This window comes from Giraffa tippelskirchi, chromosome 5 (genome assembly GCF_054371585.1).
Source record: "Giraffa tippelskirchi isolate mGirTip1 chromosome 5, T2T-mGirTip1v1.2.pri, whole genome shotgun sequence".
Classification (NCBI taxonomy): Eukaryota; Metazoa; Chordata; class Mammalia; order Artiodactyla; family Giraffidae; genus Giraffa; species Giraffa tippelskirchi.
This window is the reverse complement of record NC_137279.1, coordinates 71,191,919-71,216,813: the sequence shown is the minus strand read 5'-3', so window position 1 is coordinate 71,216,813 and position 24,895 is coordinate 71,191,919. Positions and strand designations below refer to the sequence as shown.

Below are 24,895 nucleotides of genomic sequence, written 5' to 3'. Positions count from 1 at the left end.
CGGTCACTCACTGACAGTTGCTTCCTTGGGGGAGGAGCCCATTGCAAATGGCTGAACAGGACTTGTTGCCTGGTGACAGGGTGCAGAGTAATAGCTCACAGGTACGGCTGTGCTGAATCTGCACTTGGCTGTGCTCTGTTACAAGTCTCCTGGGGGAGTCTCCATTCAGCCCTGTCCTGTAGAGGTACCCCCAGATAGAAATTGGATGGCCACAGCTGTCAGCTTTGGGTGTTCTCTTTATATCACACAGTACTGTCTTTATTGGGCTCAAGAATGTGGTATATGAGTAGGAGCCATGGGGCTGTGAGCTACTTCCTTCACACAAGCTACTTTTCCCTCAGCCCTGCTCAACCCGTGTCTCCTTCATCCCCACTTCCATTGGATAATGGAGCACTGTCACACCTGCCTGACTTTGTGCCTTGGTAGGTCAGAATATCTTGCTTCATGATGGACGGCTCAAGATGCATGGTAACTCGGTGGCCCACGATTAAGCTTTAGTCTTTACCAAGACCCAGAAACCAGCCAAAAGCTATGTTCAAAAGGATACTCATTTTCCTTTTGAAAAGGATGTAGATGACATCATAGATGATGTCTGAGCTTTGCTTCAAAACCATAAGGGTAGGATTTGTGATTCACCTATAGGGACCTGCCAGTAGCAACAAACAACCTCTCTGTCTACCAATAATGCTTCGAGCATCATTAAATCTGCTGACCCACGTGACTTAAGTGGCAGAGCAGTTTCAGCTTGTGCCCCTGGGCTGCCAGTCTGCTGCAGTCTTCCCGTTCCGACTGCTGCCTGTAGACATTAAACTTCAGCTCGTTGAATATCCTCTGACTCTTAATGAATGTTGCTTTTATATGTGAATAGAAATAGGGTGTTTAAATTATTTTGCATCTTATTATTATGTAGTTTTCTATTGCTGTCCTCAAGCAACTGCTTCTTTTTCACCCATAGTTTCCCACCATCTAATATTGATCCTGGGCTTCCCTGGAGGCTCAGTGGTAGAGAAACCGCTTGCTGATTCAGGAGATGTGGTTCGATCCCGGAATCGCAAAGATCCCCTAGAGGAGGAAAATGGTGATCCAGTATTATTGCCTGGGGAATCCCATGAACACAAGAGCCTGGCAGGTACAGTCTTTGGAGTTACAAAGGAGTTGGACATGACAGCAACTAAACAACAATATTAATGTCTGGTATATAACAGGCCCTTTAAATAAATGTATTGAATTCATCTGAATTGAATATGTGTTGCTTATAAAATTAATTATCCCCATACATATGTAACTTCTAAGATGCACATGTACACACACACACACACGTGTGCACACGTGCACACATCAATAGAAAAGCAGTTCTGAAGAAAGAAATCACCAAGTAATAACCTCATCATTCATTACCCCCTAATGAAGATATATCTAGTACTGTTTATTTGGATTAAGACCTTGATGATTAGATATTTTAAAAATCATTTCATCTCACCAATTTTGGGCTTATATGTGCTTTAAAAGGTCTCTACATGTGCTTTATCTATGCATGTGCTTTAAGAAGTCCTATTCTGTCTGATTCAGTGAATCATACATGGCTTTCATTTCCTCGTTGAACTAACATCATTGCAAAACCACAAGCTTAGACATTAGCAGTTTCTCATGAATATATTATATATAACTAATATAGTTACTCTGAGCAATTATGTGATTGACACATTCTCAGATTGGTCTTGGAACAGACTGTTGGCTCAGCTTGCTGCTGCTGCTGCTGCTAAGTCGCTATAGTCGTGTCCGACTCTGTGCGACCCCATAGACTGCAGCCCACCAGGCTCCACTGTCCCTGGGATTCTCCAGGCAAGAATACTGGAGTGGGTTGCCATTGCCTTCTCCAGTGCATGAAAGGGAAAAGTGAAAGTGAAGTTGCTCAGTCGTGTCTCACTCTTAGTGACCCCATGGACTGTAGCCTACCAGGCTCCTCCATCCATGGGATTTTCCAGGCAAGAGTACTGCTTAAAAGTTAATAAATTATCTGGCTGTTCTCCACACACCTTTTATATTTGGTTCAATTAATACCCAAGCTTTTGGCAAAGGAACTGGGCAAAAGGCTAAAACTTACCTAATCGACTTTCAACAGTTACATGTTTTAATGGTATATATCACTCCTGAGTACTTGATTCCTTTGTTTTAATATATACGTAGTGCTTATATATATATAGTGCTTATATATATATAGTTGCTTATGACAATGATTATTATTTTCCTTTTATTTGCATACAGTCTAGGTATCAGAAGGCTTCTGTGAGACTGTCTCAGTGATATAAGTGAGTAATTTTAGGAAATCCAAAAATATTGTATAAAAATGCATGAAATTAAACTATGATTTTAGTTCTCTGGCATCTGGTGATTTCCTAGAGAATTACAGGCAAACTTCTTTTCCCTTGACAAATACTGTTGACTTCCTCCAAATCTTCATTTTTACCTAATTCTATGTATGCTCTGCTGTGTGCTCAGTGGCTCAGTTGTCCAATTCTTTGTGACCCCATGGACCATAGTCCACCAGGCTCCTCTGTCTATGGGATTTCCCACTGGAGGGGGTTGCCATTTCCTCCACCAGGGAAATATTCCTGACCCAGAGATTGAAGCTGAGTCTCCTGCGGCTCCTGTGTTCCTGTGTTGGCAGCAGTTTCTTTGCGAGTGAGCCATCTGGGAAGCCCAATTCTATGTATAGGACCCATGAAAAATAGAGGTTGCTTTTAAAGTTATTTGCATGTCTTTGAGTGAAATAAAAAAATAATATAATAATATTAATATATGTGTAACTTCTGGTAGTGTTTCTATTCCACAGAGTAAATCTACCAAAGTTGTATTTGCATTTAATTATTTTTTTAAATGTAGCTATATTATAGTCTCCCTAACATTGTGTTAGTCGCTCAGTCATGTCCGACTCTTTGCAGCCCCACAGAGTCCAAATCCACTGATGCATACACTCAGTCAGTAATTAGAAAGTATTAAAGTGTGGGCTAATTATAACGTGAGAGCTAGTGCATGATCAGAGCTCATTCACCAGGTGGTGAGTAATACAGATTTTTATTCAAACCTATGTTACTTTAAACCTAACTAAATCTATATCTAGTCTAAAATACATTCTCATAGCAACTTATATAAATGATGAAAATTATGCATTTAGCTGCAAAAAACATGGATCAATCATAATCATCCACTATTTTTATCAGAAAAATATTTTAATTTGATATTGTAATAGTGTCTCTTCAATATAGAAATAATTGTTAGTAGTCCACTGGCATGTTTGATAGAATTCTCATTAGTAACTTAGTAACCTGCCCTTCTCATGGACATTATAATCCCAAGCCTTATTAAGTTTTGTCCATCACACATTATTTTACTTTTAGACACTTAGTGCTCACTAGCAACCTTTTCCCATTATCCCTACACCTACCCACTAGGAACAACTAGTCCATTTTTCACGTCTGCACTCTAGTCTATGTTCAGTCGTGTCTGACTCTTTGTGACCCTTTGGATTGTAGCCCACCAGGCTCCGCTGTCCATGGAATTTCCCAAGCAAGAATACTGGAGTGGGTGGCCATTTCCTCCTCCAGGGGATTTTTCCAACACAAGAATCAAACTTGCGTCTCTTGCATCTCCTGCACTGCAAGCGAATTCTTTACCACAGAGCTATTGCATTGGGGAAGCCCTGTCTCTGCACTCGATTTTGGATAATCCCTACTGACATTTTTCAAGTGTGTTCATCTTTGCTGCAGTATCTAATCTGCTTTTAGTATCATCAAACAGCTTCTCTTTGACAGTGACTTCTTTACAGCTAGGTTTTCATGTTTCTATTTTTCCTTTAATTTCTTGAATCCTATATCACAGAAACACACGGAGTACTGTTTTAGTACTCTCATCTTTTCTACCATTATTCTTCTGTCAATGAGTCACATTTTCCTGTCTCTTGGCATGTGTAGAAATTTTCTTAATTGGATGGTGTGGTGGTTTAGTCAGTAAGTCATGTCCAATTACCATGACCCTGTGGAGTAGGTTACCATGCCCTCCTGCAGGGAATCTTCCTGACTCGGGATCAAAGCTGCCTCTCCTGCATTGAAGGCAGGATATTTCCTTCTGAACCACCAGGGAAACTCTTAATTGGGTGTTGGACATTATAACTACTACATTGCTGAAAGTCTAGAATTTATTTTTTTCTTGAAAATAGTGTTGACTTTTGTTCTAGAAGTCAATTAAATTATTCTCACATCAGGTTGATTTTTCTCTAGACTTACTTTTAAGGATTGCTATTTTGAGTGTAAAATAGATGTTTCTCTGGAGAAAATTTAGGCTTATTATTATTATTAATAGTATTATTATTATCTTGGTTCTAGACTAGACAAATTAGGCATACTACTGTTATTGTTTTACTACTAAAATATTAACCTCCAGGGAACCTTACTGAATTGCACAGGTTACTGAGAGTTGAGTTTCCTGTAATGTTGTTTGTATCATTAATATCTCTGCACCTCATGTAATCTGAGAATTATTTAGCTTATATCATCACCCCATCGTTTTTCTCCTAGTCTCATAAACTTTCATTGTACACATATGCAGTTTAGTATTCTTTGAAGTCACAGAGCGATTGCTATGCAGAGTTTTTCTATATAGATTCCTCTTATGTTGAACTCTGCCTTGCAACTGACAACTACCTCAGTGCACCTAAACTTTAATCTCTGTATGTTCCACACCTGTGATCTGTCACTTGAGTCAGGTCTGACTCTTTGTGACCCTATGGGCTGTAGCCTGCCAGGCTCTTCTGTCCATGGGATTTTCCAGTTAAGAATACTGGAGTGGATTGTGATGCCCTCTTCCAGGAGATCTTACGGACCCAGGGACTGAGCCCATGCCTCTTGCATCTCCTGCATCACAGGCAGATTCTTTACCTATATGCTTTGCTCAGTGATATTACTGCACTCTAGCTGGGATTTCTGTTTCTGCACTGTGATCCCTAATGTGTCTCTGAAGTGTTGCAAAGTGAAGTGAAAGTCGCTCAGTCATGTCTGACTCTTTGCGACCCCATGGATTGTATAGTCCATGGAATTCCCCAGGTCAGAATACTAGTGTGGGTAGCGTTTCCTTTCTCCAGGGGATCTTCTCAACCTAGGGATTGAACCCAGGTCTCTTGCATTGCAGGCAGATTCTGTATAAGTTGAGCCACAAGAGTAGCCCAAGAATACTGCAGTGGATAGCTATCCCTTCTCCAGTGGATCTTTCCAATACAGGAATCAAACTGGGGTCTCCTACATTGCAGGTGGATTCTTTACCAACTGAGCTATTAGGGAAGCCTCACTGTGTCTCTAGGCAATTTTATTGCTCACATTGCTTATTTTTCCACTTCGGGAAATTTGGAAAACTGAAGCAGTGGCACAGGACTGGAAAAGGTCAGTTTTCATACCAATCCCAAAGAAAGGCATTGCCATGTTCAAACTACCACGCAATTGCACTCATTTCACGAGCTAGCAAAGTGTTTTTCAAATTTCTCCGAGCGTGTCTTCAATACTATGTGAACTGAGAACTTTCGGAAGTTTAATCTGGATTTAGAAAAGGCAGAGGAACCAGAGAGCAAATCGCCAACATCTGTTGGATCATAGAAAAAGCAAGAGAAGTCCAGAAGAAAACATCTATTTTTGTTTCATTGACTATGATAAAGCCATTGACTGTGTGGATGACGACAAACTGTGGAAATTTCTTTAAGAGATGGGAATACCAGACCACCTTACCTGCCTCCTGAGAAACCTCTCTACAGGTCAAGAAGCAACAGTTAGAGCCAAACATAGAACCATGGACTGGTTCAAAATTGGGAAAGGAATGCGTCAAGGCTATATTTTCACCCTTCTTCTTTAAATTCTATGTAGAGTAAATCATGTAAAATACTGGGATGGATGGAGCATAAGGTGGAATTAAGATTGCCAGGAAAAGTATCAAAAAACTCAGATATGCAGATAACAACACTCTTATGGCAGAAATAGAAGAGGAACTAAAGAGTTTATTGATGAAGGTGAAAGACAAGAGTGAAAAAGCCAGCTTAAAACTCAACATTCAAAAATGAAGATCATGTCACCCAGTCCCATCACTTCATGGCAAATACATCAGGAAACAATGGGGAAATGATGCCAGACATTGTATTCTTGGGCTCCAAAATCACTGCAGATGGTGACTACAATCATGAAATTAAAAGATGCTTGCTCCTTGGAAGAAAAACTATGACAAATTTAGACAGCATTTTAAAAAGCAGAGACATTACTTTGCAACAAAGTTCCACCTAGTCAAAGCTATAGTTTTTCCAGTAGTCATGTACAGATGTGAGAGATGGACCATAAAGAAAGCTGAGCAGCAAAGAATCGATGCTTTTGAACTGTGGATCTGGAGAAGACTCTTGAGAGTCCCTGGGACTGTAAGGAGATCATACAATCCTGAATATTCATTAGAAGGACTGATGCTGAACCTGAAGCTCCAATAATTTGGCCACTTGATGCAAAGACCTCACTCATTAGAAAAGACCCTGATGCTTGGTGGAACTGAAGGCAGGAGGAGAAGGGGATGACAGAGAAAGAGATTTTTGGATGGCATTACCAACTCAATTGACATGGGTTTGAGCATGTTCCAGGAGATGGTGAAGGACAGGGAATTCTCCCATGCTGTAGTCCATAGGGTCACAAAGAGTCAGACATGACTGAGCAATTGAACAAGATAAATTCCATATTTATTGTCCTTTACTGAACTTGCTTTATATTGTGAAAATCACTTAATTTTGATACTGTTAATAACAAGTAAGCACACCATCAGTTGTTCAAAAAATTACATTGTTTTATGTTATATGCAATTTTACTGAAGTAAGTAACGATGCTATGTGAGATATAAAATAAATTTTGAAATATGAACTCTGAAATTAGGCTGCTTGAGTACGAATGCTTAGTTTACCATTTACTTGGTCTATACCCTAGGAATGGTTAAGTATGCTTTTCCTAAATTGTCATTCTAATCTGAGACATAATATCATCTATTTAATACAGTTGTTGTGAAGAATAAATTATGTGTATGTGTTTAAAATAGCTGGTACATCTAACATCTCTAAATGTAATTATTATTATTCTCATACACAAGGGAAAATTTAAAAAAGAAACAACATAGAATTAGATTTCAATACAGAAAATATGTGAGCAAGTAACCTTTTAACTATAATTAGTTGCACTTTTATGGTGAAAAATAAAATAACTGAGAAGGCATAATAAATATCACTTCTATTGATCAGAATATGAACAAATACTTTCTGATATAAGAAAGACATGTGACCAAGAAGAACAGAAGATCACTTGTGCTTCTCTGCCGAGATAGATAGGGTATATGTTTTCTGTAAGATTGCTGTGCCTATACAGACCGTATGAAATGTTAGGACTCACACCCATCCAGATGTGTGAAAGAGACACTGAGAGTCCTGACTGAGAAATGATGCAAACTGCGTTAATTCCCTGAAAAGGATTAAGGCACATATCAAAGAGCAGATGATTTTGAGACAGAGGAGCCTAGTGGGTTGCCCTTTGTTTTAAAGTCAACTGTAAATATGAAGAAAACTAAAAAAGACATCTGAGTTCATATATGAGATAAATCTCTGAGAACAGGGAATTTGTCTATCACATGAGTATTGCTCCTTCTTGGATGGTGCCCTTATTTACTTGTTATGATTATGGCAACCTGAGGTTAACTCAGTGCTTGAGGTCAGTATTTTACTTCTATCAGTGAATAAAAGAAGGAAAAAATAATACTACTAAACATGTCTCCCTGGATTGGGAAGATGCCCTGGAGGAGGAAATGTCAGCCCACTCCAGTACTCTTGCCTGGAAACTTCCACGGGTAGAGCAGCCTGGTGGGCACAGTCCATGGGGACACAAAGTGTTGGACACGACTGAGTGACTCAGCACCCACTCACTCAAACATGTCTTCAGGCTATTATTCTTCATGAGATACATAATTTCAAAATGCTAAACAGAAGAAAAGAGAAAGAGAAAACAAAAACAAAAACAACTGAGTCCTCTTGCTGAAAATGAACTCTCAATAAAATTTAAAAACAAAGCAATAAGAAATGCAATGCTCAAAAGGCCAATAAAGTTGATGGCTAAAAATTTCTTTCTGATAAAATTAATCTTTAAAGAGCAACATTTCAAAGTCTTGAAATGAGTCTGAAAAAGATGGTCAAAATTACATCTGAAAGCATAACATACATTAAAAGACCAAAAAAGTATGAAACAAAGTAAGGTGAAATTAAATTACACTAGAACAGACATCTAGATTCAATACTAATGATACTTTTGTAGCTCTTGAAATGACTGGCAAATGTTCATTTTCTGACTATGCATAAATATTTATATAAATATATTACATCAGAGTTAACAAAATACTGTAAAAAAAAAAAACTCTGAAAAAGTTTCATCAATTATTGTATAGTTATTATTTACCACAAATAAAGCTTATTAGAAACATGCCAGGTTAGAGAAATTGAAAGACACATGTAGCCCACTGTTCATTGCAGCACTATTTACAACAGCTAGAACACGAAAGCACCCTAGATGTCCATCGGCAGACGAGTGGATAGAGAAGCTGTGGTACATATACACAATGGAAGATTCAGTTCAGTTCAGTCACTCAGTCGTGTCCGACTCTTTGCAACCTCATGAACTGCAGCACACCAGGCCTCCGTGCCCATCATCAACTCCCGGAGTCCACCCAAACCCATGTCCATCGAGTCGGTGATGCCATCCAACCATTTCATCCTCTGTCGACCCCTTCTCCTCCTGCCCTCAATCTTTCCCAGCATCAAGGTCTTTTCAAATGAGTCAGCTCTTCACATCAGGTGGCCGAAGTACTGGAGTTTCAGCGTCAACATCAGTCCTTCCAATGAACACCCAGGACTGATCTCCTTTAGGATGGACTAGTTGGATCTTCTTGGTGTCCAAGGGACTCTCAAGAGACTTCTCCAACACCACAGTTCAAAAGCATCAATTCTTCTGCCCTCAGCTTTCTTTATACTCCAACTCTCACATCCATACATGACTACTAGAAAAACCATAGCCTTGACTACACGGACCTTTGTTGGCAAAGTAAAGTCTCTGCTTTTCGATATGCTGTCTAGGTTGGTCATAACTTTCTTTCCAAGGAGTAAACATCTTTTAATTTCATGACTGCAATCACCATCTGCAGTGATTTTGGAGCCCAGAAAATTAAAGTCAGCCACTGTTTCCACTGTTTCCCCATCTATTTGCCATGAAGTAATGGGACCGGATGCCATGATCTTAGTTTTCTGAATGTTGAGCTTTAAGCCAACTTTTTCACTCTCCTCTTTCACTTTCATCAAGAGACTCTTTGGTTCTTCTTCACTTTCTGCCATAAGGGTGGTGTCAGCTGCATATCTGAAGTTATTGATATTTCTCCCAGCAATCTTGGTTACAGCTTGTGATTCATCCAGCCCAGCGTTTCACATGATGTACTCTGCATATAAGTTAAATAAGCAAGGTGACAATATACAGCCTTGGCATACTCCTTTTCCTATTTGGAACCAGTCTGTTGTTCCATTTCCAGTTCTAACTTTTGCTTCTTGACCTGTATACAGGATTCTCAAGAGGCAGGTCAGTTGGTCTGGTATTCCCATCTCTTTTAGAATTTTCCACAGTTTATTGTGATCCACACAGTCAAAGGCTTTGGCATGATCAATGAAGCAGAAATAGATATTTTTTCTTTAACTCTCTTGCTTTTTCAATGATCCAGCAGATGTTGGCAATTTGATCTTTCCTCTTCCTTTTCTGAAACCAGCTTGAACCTCTGAAATTTCATAGTTCACCTACTGTTGAAACCTGGCTTGGAGAATTTTGAGCATTACTTTACTAGCGTGTGAGATGAGTGCAATTGTGCGGTAGTTTGCGCATTCTTTGGCATTGCCTTTCTTTGGTATTGAAACGAAAACTGTCCTTTTCCAGTCCTGTAGCCACAATGGAATATTACTCAGTCATAAAAGGAACACTTGAGTTCTTTCTAATGAGGTGGATGAACCTAGAGATATTACACAGAGTGAAGTAAGTCAGAAAGAGAAAGATAAATACCGTATACTACTGCATTTATATGGAATTTAGAAAGATGGTACTGATGAAATTATTTGCAGAGCAGCCATGGAGACACAGATATAGAGAACAGACTTATGGACATGGGGCGGGGGTGGGGAAGAGAGAATGAGATGTATAGAGAGAGTAACATGGAAACTTATATTACCATATGTAAAATAGATAGACAATGGGAATTTGCTGTATGACTCAGAGAACTGAAAAAGATGCTCTGTAGCAACCTAGAGGGGTGGAGTGGGGAGGGAGATGGGAGAGAGTTTCAAGAAGGGAGGATACATATGTATACCTATGGCTGATTCATGTTGATGTTTGGCAGAAACCAACAAATTCTGTTAAAAAGTTATACTTCATTAAAAAATAAATTATTTAAAAAGAAAAAAACATGCCAAGTAAGGAATTTCCCTGAAAATCCAGTGGTTAGGTCTCTGAGTTTCCACTGAAGGGGCACAGGTTCGATATCTGGTTGGGTAACTAACATCCCACATACCACTTGTCATGGCCAAAAGCTTGTATTAAGGAATAAAAAAAAATTAAATAAATAAATTACAGAAAAATGGCAAGTTAGTTTTCTATAAATTCTGAATATAAAAACTGGAAAAAAGAGATGAGGACATGAAAAACTGTAAGAATAATATAAAACACAAACATAAAACATTAATATACCACTTTTAAAAAGCTCAGAAGTAACATTAGAGTCAGTAAAAATGTGCTTAAAGAAAAACAATGGGGATATGTGGTACAGTAACAATGCTAAGTCATTTCAGTCGTGTCCAATTCTTTCAACCACATAGACTATAGCCCACCAGTCTTCTCTGTCCATGGGATTCTCCAGGCAAGAATACTGGAATGGGTTGCCATTTCCTTCTCCAACAGTAACAATATCATGATAAAACTTATTTTTTCTAAATAACCACTAAGAGACATAGTTCCAGTCAACAGAAGAGAAGTACAAAGGGGGAATCATTTGACCTACTATACAACTGAAATATACACTAACACTGGCTTCCCTGGTGGCTCAGATGGTAAAGAATCTTCCTGTAGTGTGGGAGACCTGGTTTCGATCTCTGGGTTGGGAAGATGCCTGGAGGAAGTCATGGCAACCCATTCTAGTATTCTTGCTTGGAGAATCCCCATAGACAGAGGACCCTGGCAGGCTATGGTCCATAGGGTTTCAAAGAGTCAGACATGACTGAACAACTAAGCACACACACAAACAAGACAAGAATTTATTTTTAAAAACTGATATTAAATACTATGACAAATATGCAATGCACATAAATCACCATTGTTAGTCTCAAAGATACACGTTAAATATGTACACACAAAAAGTGAAAAAACTGATAGCATAATTGATAAATACTTCAGGTTGGCAGCTGATCTGCAGAATAATAAAAATCATTGGAAAAAATCAATCGCATTGATGATCAGGAATATTCAATTTTTATATTTGAATGAACATTCAAATATTCATATAATCAAAAAGATTATATGATACCATTATACAGCTATACTATTGATTTGAAATAGTCTAAAATACTAACTTTTCAGGCTGAGTGCTGAAGAACTGATGCTTTGAATTGTGGCATTGGAGTAGACTCTTGAGAGTCCCTTGGACTGCAGGACATCAAACCAGTCAATCCTGAGGGAAATCAGTCCTGGATATTCATTGGAAGGACTGAGGCTGAAGCTGAAGCTCCAATATTTTGGCCAACTATAAAAGACCTGATGATGGGAAATACTGACGGCGGGAAGAGAAGGGTACAACAGAGGGTGAGATGGCTGGATGGCATCACTGACTCAATAGACATGAATTTGAGCAAGCTCCAGGAGTTGGTGATGGACAGGGAAACCCGGCATGCTGCAGTCCATGGGGTCGCAAAGAGTCAGACATGACTGTGCAACTGAAATGAACTGATAGATGTCCAAGTGTCACTCTAAATAATTCAGTTAGGGAAAATACCAACTTTAGGTATTAGGGGGCATTATTGAGTAATATCTTAAGTTATATACACTAAGTATGCAGTTTTCCCCCAAAATTAAAAATAGAAATACCGTATGATCCAGCAATTCCACTTATGGTTATTTTTTCAAAGTGTGTATCAAGAGGTGAATGGATAAGATGTGGTATACATGGATTATTGCTCAGCCATAAAGAAAAATAAAATCTTGTCATTTGTGACAACATGGAAGGACCTAGAGGGGATTATGCTAAGCAAAATATGTCAGGGTGACAAACACAGTATGATGTCATTTGTATGTGGAAACTGAAAGCCAAAACCAATGAACCAAAATAACGAAACAGTAATGTAGTCATAGATACAGAGAACAAAGAAGTGGTTTCCAGAGAGGAGAGGGATGTGGTGATGAGAAAACTAGCTGAGAGATTAAGATTTACAAACTTCTCTTACAAAATGAATGAGTTTGTGGGACAAAATCAACACCATGAGAATACAGTCAATGAGAACTGTCCTTTGGGCAGCTGGAATAAAAGAGCAGGAGAAATATAAGGGAATAAAAAAATAGAATTTTAAGAGCCTTTTCAGAGAGAAATTCTCTGTATTAGAAGAAACGAATCACCAGTCCAGTTTCGATGCATGATACAGGGTGTTTGGGGCTGGTGCACTGGGATGACCTGGAGGGATGGGATGGGGAGGGAGGGTGGGGGGGGTGTTCTGGAAGGGGAACACATGTACACCCATGGTGGATTCATATCAATGTATGGCAAAACAAATACAATATTGTAAAGAAAAAAAATAGATAAATAAACTAATTTAAAAAAAAAGAAGAAGAAAAGAGAGAAACGCATTTCAGTTATACAAGGGGGGCATGATTTATCATGAACTTCTTACACTACTTGCAGAGTTTCAAAAACTTCTGACATGCAAGTCATGAAATATCTAGGGTAATACTGATCTCCTATGACTAGTGGAATGAGCAGATGTGAGAAAACAGAATTCTTAAAGACAATGACATAAGAACAGATGTGAGAACTAAATTTGCAGTTCCCTACTCAACCCAGACTGAGTTGTGTGAAAGGGGGAGTGATCCTGATGGTGGACACTGAGGTGATTGGCTTACAACAATTCATTAAGTTCTACCTCTGTTGAGGGTGTTATTCTATGCATGTGAGTTTTCACAAAATAAATAAATGAATAAATAAAGTAACAAATAGATTAAAATATTTAATGAATAAACTTACATATAAATATGGAACATATAGATACATACAGAGCTTATAGATAAAACAGTAGATGAAACTAACACTAAATCTATACAACCAAACAACACTCTGGGGTCCAGGATGACGTCCAGGTGCAGGTCTTCAAGGATTCAGAGCAGAGCCTGCAACACCAACACAGGTGATAGTCCCTGGGAGGTGCAGAGTCAGACAGAGGAGGGCTCCCTGCGGAGGGTGAGCAGGACCCAGAAGACCTCCCAGGATCTAGACTTGGCTTTGGGGCTCACAGCTGCAGAGCACAGGGCCTGTTTGCTGCTATTTGCTGAAGGCATTGTCTGTTAGTGGGAAGTGTTTAGAAATGTCCCACAGGAGCAAGTACACCTGGGCATCTGGCTGTCAAACCTCAACTCATGTGTCCTCTGGACAGTGAGACTCAGGCAGAGGAACAGGGGACTCTGGGATCCAGGACTGAAAGCTTGGGTCTCCCCCTTCCCTCTAGGCCCTGGGAGGAGCAGGAGGTCAGATGACACAGTGGATAGGAGAACACGCCAACCCACCCTACACTCAGTACAACTGCTCCTGGGACCTGAGCCTTGGAAATGGACAGACACTTGGAGTCTCAATATTCCCTAATAATTGTTTCTAACCCACGACCAAATGCTCCTGAGATTGATGATTTTAAACTGTTATTAGGTTGTTGTAATAAAAAAGGACATTTTACCTGTTTAGCATATTACAACATGGAAATCTGAGAGAAGACACTGCTTTTTAAACTGTAATATATCAAAATATGTTATTAATGACAGAACCGGAAAAAAAAATAAAAGGAACATGAGTAACTTGAATCCTGCCCACTCATCCCAAGTGTGCTGCTCATTTGCTTCAGTCATGTCTGACTCTGTGCAATCCTATGGATTATAGCCCACCAGGCTCCACAGTTGCTGGGATTCTCCAGGCAAGAATACTGGAGTGGGTTGCTATTTACTTCTCCAGGGGATCTTCCTTTCCCAGGGATTGAACGTGAGTCTCTTGGATCTCTTGCATTGGCAGGCAGGTTCTTTACCTCTAGCACAACCCTCCCAAGTGCACACTGCACTAAAATGCATTACGGTATTCTTTAGTTGGAGTTGTATACATACAGAGAAGTATCTACAGAACCTCCAACTTCAGCTTGAGAGATGGTGCCCTGAGGTGACCCAGGACCCCAGGGTTCCAGAACCTGAGGAACCCCAGACTCGCGCACCCCCCAGGCTTTCTGGGACCCTCAGGACCAGGGAGCACCCACAGGTATGTGGAGCTGCCAGGTGACCCCCTGCCTGGACGAGCTCTGGGAGCCTATGTCTCCTTCACTCTGCTCCCAGGAGCCCAGGACTGGGGAGGGCAGGGCTGCCCCAACCTCTCTCTGCAGCTGGTGATGAACTAGGGGTGCCCCCTGCTGCCTTTAGGGGGTTTGGAGGGCAGAGCTGGGTCCTTCAGAGGGAGATGAGGAAGCCCCCGGTGGGGATCTTCAAAGAGAACACACTGGAACAGCAGCTCCTGGACTCTTGCACACGGTGGCCGCACAGTGCCCCTAGCCTCCCTGCAAATGTAAGAGGGGCCGGAGGAGCCAGCCCAGCAACCTCGGGGGTTTCTGGGGACGGGACCTGTGCCCTGGGGAGACGTGCTCAGGGCATCCTCCACTTATCTGTGTGGATTATTACCACCTCTTGTCTGACACGTGTATATGGAAAAAAAAAGTCTCATTAACACTGCACAGTCTCTGCGCATTCCCTCTTATGCCATCAACATAGCTCTTCCCCAGGTTTGGTTCATGTTCCCATTAGTTGGCTGGAGATGGTGCAGAGATCGATGTTCTCAGCTTTTGATCTCTTAAGTGGAAAAGTCAAACTGAAAACCCAGGGCTAGGTCTGAGTATGAATGCTCTGGACCCCTGACCTGGCTGTGTCAGTGAGACGAGTGATCCTCAGTCATGGAGCAAGGGGTCCCTGCTCCATGTTCATGCCTGGAAGTACTAGTAGCTCCAGAGTTCCAGACCCTGCCCTTCATTATAAGGTGGCCTCTGTGGTCACAGAACCCAGGGCAGCTACTGGGGGATTGATGGCCGACTTTGGCACCGTCTTTAGTGTGAAAGTTACCTCTGGACCCTCATCCTTCTGACAGCTCACAGAGAGTTGTGCGGCTTCATGCAGACAATACAGGTCACATCCGTTAGGGCAGGTGTCAGAGCTTAAACTAGGGCACAAACAGATATGAATCAGGGAGATGTGCTATTGTATTGGGTAGCATTACCATAAGCCTGTCGCTTGATGAAATCCTGTAGTGCACACCCGAGGGACAGCAGCAACCAAGAACTCAAAGTAAAACTTGATTGTTAGCTTGGTGACCATGACTCTTGTTGAAAATCTCTTACCTCTGTGGTTTAGAGATGGTCAATGCTTACTCTGTGCTTTTTCTAAGGAGTTGTCCCACTAAACATTTGGCCCCTGTGACTATGGACAGCCACTGACTCAGTGGACAGGCACACACTGTATAGAAAACAAACATTTATAGAACAATATGATATTATTGATAGTAGCTGTATTTAAATGGTAGGAATTCTGTATTATCAAATCTTGTATATTTGATTTTCTTTAAGACACGTGACTAGTGAATTAATAGAACAGCATATTTCTCTCAGGATTGACTTCAGTCCTCTAACAGTTTACTTTTAGTCAAGCACAAAGTCTCATAGAAAACATGATGTAGTAGCAGCAACTGTGGATCCTGGAGGAAGAATGATGTGGGAAACATCAAGAGACAGTGACAATTTAGCAGGAGCTCAAAATAAGCAGGAGGCGTCATGGGTCTCTTTCATTGAACGGTAGCATTCATTTTTGAGTTTTCTTTTCATTAGATTGAATATTTCCTTCTGATTAGGTGTCTCTTAGCTAGAAGGCAAAGCTCTGTTTTCATTTCCTTCCTCCTCTCCTTTGCTTTCCTTCCTCCTCTGAAGAGAATGCATGAACACAAATTCAGCTCATGCTCATTAATCTCCTATAGCCATACACACCGCCCCGTGTCTACACGAAGAGAAAACCCCCTGAATGTTTACACAGCAGCCTCACCAGTGTTGTGACAGCTATTTTGTGTCCCTCTAGATCTAACTGAGGACCTGCCAGTCAACCCACCTTGCGACAGGGCAGAAGAGACTCCTTGTGTCTCCAAGGCAAGCTGTCTTTTTGTTTGTTTGTTTGTTTGTTTGTTTGGTCTGGTCTGAGATAGAAATATTGTTTCATTTTTCTTTCAGTAGAATTAAGTTATGAATCTTTGAGGGTGTTTGTTCCATTTAGAGACGATTCCCTGGGTTGAGATAATGTAGAGTGAGAGTCTTATTACAGACTCACGATGCCTCAGTCCACAGGATATTAAAATTGTTAGCATCCATTACACTCTGTAGAGTACAGAGGTCTCTCTCCTGCAGCAACATTTCCCCTAGGAAAAGAAGTCTGCAATTTCCAACGCAAATGGACTTGGAAGTTCCATCCTCCAGGCACAGGTCTTGCCTTTCATCCTGAGTACCAATGCTCTGATCTTGCTGGCTTCCCTGGATTCCACCACTGTTCCTCATCAGGTTTTCTACTGTCACCAAATGAACCAAAGGTTGTGCATCTTTGTGATCTTTTCCTCACAGCGTCTTCTCTTCTGTACTTGCAGGTGGCCCTTCCAGAATGTGAAAGTGGTTAAGTATTCTAGAATCATTCACTTGGGCAGAAAAAGCTCTGTAGATGGGAAGTTTGGGGCTTTCTCACTGGTGTTAGGGCAGACACACACTGATTCCAAATTCCTGCTGGGAATGAGTATAGGGGCCCTGCTGGTAAAAGTATCTTGCAAGTAGAATCATGTGGCCAGTACTATAGTTCCAGGAAGAAGCTGTATTATGGTTAATAGTGTAGGTTTGTGTCCATGGGACTAGGTATATCTCTATGTGTAATGAAGAGTGTGATTCTTTGTGTGTGTGTGATTTTTTTGTGTTGTGTTTTTCTCGATTTATGTTACCCTAAATGTCACTGTTACTGGTGTCATCTTCCCCCTAAAAATTCGCATCACCATTGTACCATGAATGAGTATGTGTATAACAATTAAACAAAGTATACACATTTCCTGTATGATTTGATTTTATAGCAAAAGAAATCCTCTAACTTGGAAGACAAATTAGATCATTACCCAGGAAAATATTTACAGGATTTTTAAATTTTTTATTAATATTTTTATTGTCTCCGCTAGATCTTCATTGCTGCACAGGCTTTTCTCTACTCGTGGAGAACGAGGGCAACTCTATAGCTGTGATGCATAGACATCACTTTGGAGGTTTCTTTTGTGGCAGAACATGACTTCTAGGGCTCTCAAGCTTCAGTGGTTTTGGCACGTAGCTTCAGTAGCTGCGGCTCTTGGGCTCTAGGGCACAGGCTCAGTAGTTGTGGTTCACTAGCTCAGTTGCTCCAGGGCATGTGGAATCATTCTAGACCAGAGATTGTGCCTGTATCTCCTGCATTGGCAGGTAGATTCTTAAGCACTGAGCCACCAGGGAAGCCCTACAGGCTTCTTAATGAGCAAAACTGTGTTTCAGAAGCCCCCTTACCGGGTCAATTACACCTTCATTTAATAGTAAATCTCACCTCTTAGTAGGTCTTATGGCGTTTTGATTGGTCAGGATTCATCACTATGCCACTTTCCTCATTCAAACTCTTTCCTATTCCAGCCTCAGAATGAGTCCCCCCCCACCCCACCCCACCCCATCTAAGGCACCTAGTGGTACTGGGGAGGCTTCTTCCTTCTGCCGGGAGCCCCTGGTGGTACCCAGATGACACACCCAGTTCTAGAGGAATCTGAGAAAGGAGGAGCCTCCAGGCATAGTTGGAGGAAGTTCAGTCCAGCTTTGTAGTGTCCAGTCAGTCCTGTTAACTCAATGCAACATTTTGCTCTGCATGTCTCTAGAACTTTTCCACCTTGCAACTCAAGTTTTACAACCATTTAACAGATCCTCCCAATGTCAACTTCCTTCCAGCTCTTGGAATTACCCTTCTACTCTCTGCTTCTCTTTGAGTTTTCATTTGGATACCTCAGGTAAATGGAATCGTGTGCTGTTTGTCTGACTGGCTAATTTCACTCTTAACTATATCTTTCCACTTCATTTATTGCTGACAGGATTTCCTTCATTTTTAAAGACTGAATCACATTCCACTGTATCTATGCATCACATTTTCTTTATTGATTTATCTGCCTGTGGATGCTGGACAGTATTTCCATCTTGGTTGTTGTGTACAATGTGGCAATGGATATGAGACTGTAGATATATCCTGGAACATTCTAGCTTTATATCCTTTGGACATAAACTCAAATACGTGATTGCTGGATCCTATGATAATTTTTGGATCTTAATAATTTTTGGAGGGACTTCCAAAAGGTTCCATAATGGGTATGTCATTTTCCATTCCTACCAACAGGATACAAAAGTTGCACTTCTCCACATCCTTGCTACATCAGTAATTTTCTATTTATAATACAAATCCTGAAAGGTGTTATCTCCTTTTGACTTGATTTCTGTTTCACTGATACTTAGTGATGTTGAGCACTTTTCTTATGTATATTGATCACTTCTATGAAGAAATGATATTGTAGCTTTTTACACATGTGAGAGTTGGACTATAAAGAAAGCTGAGCACTGAAGAATTGATGCTTTTGAACTGTGGTGTTGGAGAAAACTCTGGAGAGTCCCTTGGACTGCAAGGAGATCCAACCAGTCCTGAATGTTCATTAGAAGGACTGATGTTGAAGCTGAAACTCTGATACTTTGGCCACCTGATGCAAAGAACTGACTCATTTAAAAAGACCCTGATGCTGGGAAAGATTGAGGCAGGAGGAGAAGGGGACGCCAGAAGATGAGATGGTTGGATGGCATCACCGACTCAATGGACATGAGTTTGAGTAAACTCCAGGAGTTGATGATGGACAGGGAGGCTTGGCATGCTGCAGTCCATGGGGTCACAAAGAATCGGGCACGAATGAACAACTGAACTGACTGACTGAAAATTCAGTTATCTGCCTACTGTTGTTTTGAAGTTGAGTTGTAGTAGTTTCTTTGATATTCTGGATATAGGCCCTTTATTCAGATACAAATTTTCCAGATACTTCCTCTCATTCTATAGGTTGCCTGTTGTTGATTGTTGAGACTGTCCTTTCTTCACTTGGTAAATTTAGAAGCTCGGCAAGGATCATTTGGCCACACATGTGTCAATTTATTTGCAATTCCCTTCTTATGGTTCATTGGTCTCTCTTCCTATTCTGTTGCTGGTACAACACTCTTTTGACTGTTGTGGCATTCTTATGTGTTTTGAATTCAGGACGCCTTAAGGCCCCATTGCTCTTTGCTTTTAAGATTTTTTCACTTTGGGTTTCTTTTAGGTTCCATAAGTATTAGCATTTCGGGATTTTTTTTCCATTTCTATAAAATTGAAATGAGTTTTTGTTAGTGGTTTCAATATATATGTACATCACTTTTAGTTGTATAAGGTCAACAGCACTAAATAGTCCTGTCTATGAAAATGGTATGTCGTTCCATTTACTTGTCTCTTCTTTCTTTCAACAGTGTCCTACGGTTTTCAGTGCACAAATCTTTCACTTCCTAATGAGCCTTTTGCATTTCCTTGTTTGAGTCATCTGAGTCAGGGATGGGAAAGATGGGCTCATGAAGAGAGGGAATGTCCTCCTTCCCCTCCCTACCTACCCTCTGGTTACTTGTAGTACAGGTGTGCAGGGACATGCCCTTCACCTCTGCCTACAAGTGAGCCCCCTACTGGGAATTTTCTTTGAATCTGAGTGTTCACCTTACTATTGAAATGTCCACAAGCACTCTTCCAATGCCTGGCCTGTGTCCAAGAGCCCCAGGTATACCTACATATGAATGAGCATATCAGACCATCGAATCTTCTGCAATAAAGAAAACCCAGAACAGCAGTTCAGTGTCTTTTCCTTACCTTTGGAGCTCTTAGAGCTGAATGTTCCAGTGTAGTAGCCACTACTCAGATCAGCCTATTTATAATGAATATACTTCAAACAATAATTAACGTGTTATATTAAAAAAAAAACTCGCAAAAGCCACAATTACTTATGTCCATGAATGTTGGAATTTCAGTTTCATAAGATTGAAAGTAAGAGCTATATTGAGCGTGTGGAAATGTATGGTTGAAAGGTGATTCTCTCAGCATCTCTCTGCCATGTGAAATTTTGCAACTGTGATCAACATCTTGTTGAAGGGCTCTGACTCCACCAAGCAAGCATAGGGAAGGTCTGTGAAACTGGAGGGAGGACCAGGGAGATGCTTTGTGAGCCAAGAGGAGGAGGAATGATGGATGGGTCAACTTGTGTAATAACTGTATTATTGCCCATGGTTGTCTTTCTACAGAATGTATCCTAGAGAGGATAAGCAACAGTGATGTAAAAGAGACCTAGGTAGGGCACAGTTCTCTGGGCGAGTAGCATTTAGAGGGAGAGGTTTCCTGAACCACTTAGATTTTACCTGCTTCTTTGGAGATAAAATAGATGAATAGGAACTGAGGATTTAAATTGGAGGGAGAGGGTTTCTGGTCCAACTGGGAGATAAAAGAAGGTGAATATAAACTGAAGAAGAAGAAGGAAATATGTGTAAAGTTGTGATTTGCTCCTCATATTTTAATGAAATAATAGAACTATGTGTCCATGTGTTTTGTTGTGCTGTGCCCATAGTCATCTCTTGTTATAGGCATCTCTTCTTGCTTTTACGTTTATTAATGTCCTTTCTCACAAGACTCCTCTTTCTTTGTCCTTTCGTTGACAAATATGAAAGAGTGGCTTATAGTTAGTGCCTTCAGGGTCTTATATACAAGGGACTTTGGCTTCCTGTTTAAATTCTCCTATGATGGCCATATCCTAATGGGACCAAAAGTCTAATAGTTACTTGACACTGCAGACCAAGTTCTTGCAGTGAGTGTCAGGTTCTGGGTGAGACATGAACTCTCTATTTCTGCATTTGCAGGACTTGTAGATTCCCCTCACGTTTGTCTTCATTGTTTATTTCTCATGTAAAGGGTGTTCTCGGGGTTGGATAAGTCAAAGCACACAGGCTCTGGCGTCCCAGCCTGGACTGAGTCTCCTGGAGCTCATCTCAGCTTCCCACCCAAGGATGCTGTGCTGAAGGTGCTTTCACGTGAGAGCAGTCCATGTCCAGCTGCCCCTAGAGACCAACATGGCCACAGATTCTAGCAAATGTGAAGGAGCCGCTGGCTTTCTTAACACATTTGCTCTCACAGCCCTGCTGACCTGGTCTCCTGGGATTGACCAGACCTAGGTCAGAGACTCAGAGCAGCAGGACACAAGATCACTGTTCCCCGTAGAACCCAATGCTCCACCCAGACAGCCCTGCCCCTGCTCCCTACACCCCAGTCCTGCCCAACCTGTGACCTTTACTCAAACTTTCCCAGGTTTCATTCCTCCCAGTCCTTCCAAGGTTGGGGTAAATCCTGGCTGGTTCTATGCGTATATGAGGCTTCCCTATCTGGAAAACCTTTGTGGCATCACTTCAGAGTAAGATAATTTGGACACACTACTTTAATTATAATATTGTTTTCATCCTCCCTAAGGGGCTAAGAGACTTAAGCAGTTATTTTGAGAATTAAGTTTCTCCCAGTTATCTAAAGTTACCTCAGGCACAGAATACTTGTTACCTGAAGTTGGTTGTGTATCGAGGCTGTTGTGGAAAGTCATGCAGTGAATTTCGGACTGCAGATATCTCTTTGTGATACTGATTTAATTTCCTTTCTATAAATATCAAGAACTGTGTTTGCTGAATCATATGATATTTTTTATACTTTTATAAGGAACCTCTTAATGGTTTCCACAACATAGCCACACAATTTACATTCCCACCAGCAGTGTACAAAGGTTCCAGCTCCCCACATCATGGCCTTAACCTGTTAATTCGTTGCCTTTATAATATACAACCTAACAGGCATGAGGTGTTGATTTACTTTGCCCTGATGATTAGTGAGGTTGAAAACCTTTCCCTTTGTATGCTAGCCATTTGTATGTCTTGTTCCTGAAACATCAGCTTAAATCTTTACACATTCCTCAACTCCCTTATTTACTCTTTTAAATATTTTATTTGTTTTGCATTTGAGCTGTGGTATTTTCTTATGTATTTGTAGTATGAGCTTTTTATCTGATATATGGCTTGTAATTTTTCTGTAGGTTATCTTTTCATCCTGATTTACTGAAGAGACTACCCTTTTCCTATTTCATTGTCTTAGAACCTTGATGAATTTCATTTGACCGTGTATCCATGAGTTTTCTTGGGGCTCTTTATTCTGGTCTTTAGGGCTATGTATCTATTTCTATGTCACTATCTTACAGCTTTGATTCCTATATCTTTGTAATGTCTTTTGAAATCAGGAGATGAGATACTTTGATCTTTGTTTTCAAGATTATCTTGTCTATGTGGAGTCCTTAGTGGTTCCACATATATTTTTGGATTTGTTTTTTCCATTTCTATGAAAATGTTAATATTTTGATTGGTGTTGCAATGAATTTTTACTTAGCTTTGGGTAGTGTAGAAATGTCAGCAGTACTAAGTCTCAAGTCTATGAGCATGATCTGTCATTTCAGTTCCTCCTGCCTTGTTTCACTCTCTTAGTTTGGTGTGTAGTGTTCATTGAGCTGGACGTTTCTCTCTGAAGACCCTGTGTCCTTCCCTGATCTCAGAGTCAGTGGTGGAGGGATGGGTTCATGAGGAGACTCAGTGTCCCTCCCCCCCTCCCTCCTCACCTCTTCTCTGATGAAGTTCAGCACAGGTGCCCTGGGCCCTGTGTCCATACCTCTCCCCTCAAGCGGAACACCTGCTGGGAAATCCTCTAAGATCTCAGTGTTGACATTGCTGTTTCAGTGTCCCAAAGGCTCATGAGTACTTGGGATGTATGCATGAACTCAGGAAATACCTACAAATGAATCATCAAATCAGACCAGCCAAATACTCTGCAGAAGCTGTTGGGCTACACTTTACAGGCCTGCAAGCCCTGTCCATTGCCTGGACTTGAGACCAAAGAGACTCCAGAGTTGACAGAGATATCAAAGGTTTAATAGATGGGATGTCTTACATATCTGAAGTAAAAGGGTCCTGGAGATGAAAGGTTGTTGCTGAACCACAACAAGACGCCGGGATTCTCAGCCTCAGGAGGAGAAGAATTCAATCCGGGGCCAGAGACGAGGCTTGATGGCTCAGAGCTTTTGTGTAATAAAGTTTAAAGTATAAAGGAGATAGAAAAAGCTTCTGACATAGGCATCAGAAGGGGGCGGAAAGAGTACCCCCCTGATAGTCTTCAGCTGGATGTTATATAGTCACTAGCAGTTTGTAAATGAAAGAAAGGCATGTCATAAAACTCAGAATGGCATCAGGCCCCTCATCCATAAGATGTATTTGGGGATAATCTTGGCACCAGACAGTCAACCTGGGCCATAAAATGATTGACTTGAATCTTGTAGAAAGGCAGATTACCACACAAATAGTTTTGTTTCCATAGATTAGGGGAACAATGTCTGAGTATAACATAATGGTTTGTCAAGTAGGTTCTGAGCCATTAGGCAGAACTGACTTGAGGACAGAGTTTGGGGTAAATGCATAGCACATTAACATAGCTTAAGACAAACATCTCCATAAGAAGAATGCATTGGTTAACTCAAGGTTTGAGAATAGTTCACTTCAGGTGAAACCAGGTGTCATTATGGCAACACAGTATTTTAAGAGAAACCTCCTTTTAAATTTGTATAGAAAAGGGAAAAAATGTATCACTAGTTTGTTTCCTCCTGCCGGTTAAGAGAGATAAAAATGTCTGACACTTGTAGTCTATTTCCTCCGTTTGGAGACCCCTGGTCTTCCTGCCTGTTACCCTCTCAGAGAGACACCCCCAGTGGATAGCAGGGGACAGGCAGAAGACAGCAGCTACAACATTCTTTACTCTGGGGGGATAAGGAGTCTACTGGTTACCCTGGGAATGAACAGCAGATTGGCTCACTGGTTACCATGGAAACCAGAAGAGGGCCACATTCCTCTTAGCCCCTCAGGCTAAATACTCTCATGTGTCAGAGGTCTTTTCTTTGTTAATCTATCAGCAAACAGCCATCTTGAAATGGCCAGAAAACACAAAGGGAATAAACAAGAGAGGGGTGTGAACATCCTGTATATACTCAGTCACTTAGTTGTGTCCTACTTTTTGTGACCCCATGGACTATATCCCACCAGCCTCCTCTGTCCATGGTATTTTCCAGGCAAGAATATTGAAGTGGATTGTCATTTCCTCCTTCAAAGTATCTTCCCAACCCAGGGATTGAACCCATGTCTCCTGCATGGCACGCAAATTCTTTACCACTGAGCCACCTGGGAATCCCTACACCTTCCCTTGTACCAAAGTTCCTGTTCTGCCATAATCTGTCAGAAATGGCAGAACAAGTGGTGCTGATGTTAAGATTCATTCAGTCTTCCCTCGTGGCTCAG

The 24,895-nt window shown here is 40.9% G+C and overlaps 1 long non-coding RNA gene across 1 annotated transcript; it reads left to right on the top strand.

Annotated features, from left to right (window-relative positions):
- The first annotated feature begins 5 nt into the window (after positions 1-5).
- LOC145506685 (uncharacterized) lies at positions 6-19,794 on the top strand. The gene is made up of 3 exons (XR_014054176.1): positions 6-101; positions 2,266-2,309; positions 16,476-19,794. It is a non-coding gene; the product is annotated as an uncharacterized LOC145506685 (long non-coding RNA).
- The last annotated feature ends 5,101 nt before the right edge of the window (positions 19,795-24,895 follow it).